This window comes from Notothenia rossii (genome assembly GCF_949606895.1).
Source record: "Notothenia rossii genome assembly, chromosome: 12".
Taxonomy (NCBI): domain Eukaryota; kingdom Metazoa; phylum Chordata; class Actinopteri; order Perciformes; family Nototheniidae; genus Notothenia; species Notothenia rossii.
Window position 1 is genome coordinate 24,006,545 of NC_136911.1, and position 678 is coordinate 24,007,222.

Genomic DNA, 678 nt, shown 5'->3' on the forward strand with positions numbered 1-678 from the left:
TCCCCTCTGAGCTGGAGTCTAAGTACAGTCCCTCTCTGAGCTGGAGTCTAAGTACAGTCCCTCTCTGAGCTGAGTCTAAGTACAGTCCCTCTCTGAGCTGAGTCTAAGTACAGTCCCTCTCTGAGCTGAGTCTAAGTACAGTCCTCTCTGAGCTGAGTCTAAGTACAGTCCCTCTCTGAGCTGAGTCTAAGTACAGTCCCTCTCTGAGCTGAGTCTAAGTACAGTCCCTCTCTGAGCTGGAGTCTAAGTACAGTCCCTCTGAGCTGAGTCTAAGTACAGTCCCTCTCTGAGCTGGAGTCTAAGTACAGTCCCTCTGAGCTGGAGTCTAAGTACAGTCCTCTCTGAGCTGAGTCTAAGTACAGTCCCTCTCTGAGCTGGAGTCTAAGTACAGTCCCTCTCTGAGCTGGAGTCTAAGTACAGTCCTCTCTGAGCTGAGTCTAAGTACAGTCCTCTCTGAGCTGGAGTCTAAGTACAGTCCTCTCTGAGCTGGAGTCTAAGTACAGTCCTCTCTGAGCTGGAGTCTAAGTACAGTCCTCTCTGAGCTGGAGTCTAAGTACAGTCCCTCTCTGAGCTGAGTCTAAGTACAGTCCCTCTCTGAGCTGGAGTCTAAGTACAGTCCCTCTCTGAGCTGGAGTCTAAGTACAGTCCTCTCTGAGCTGGAGTCTAAGTACAGTCCTC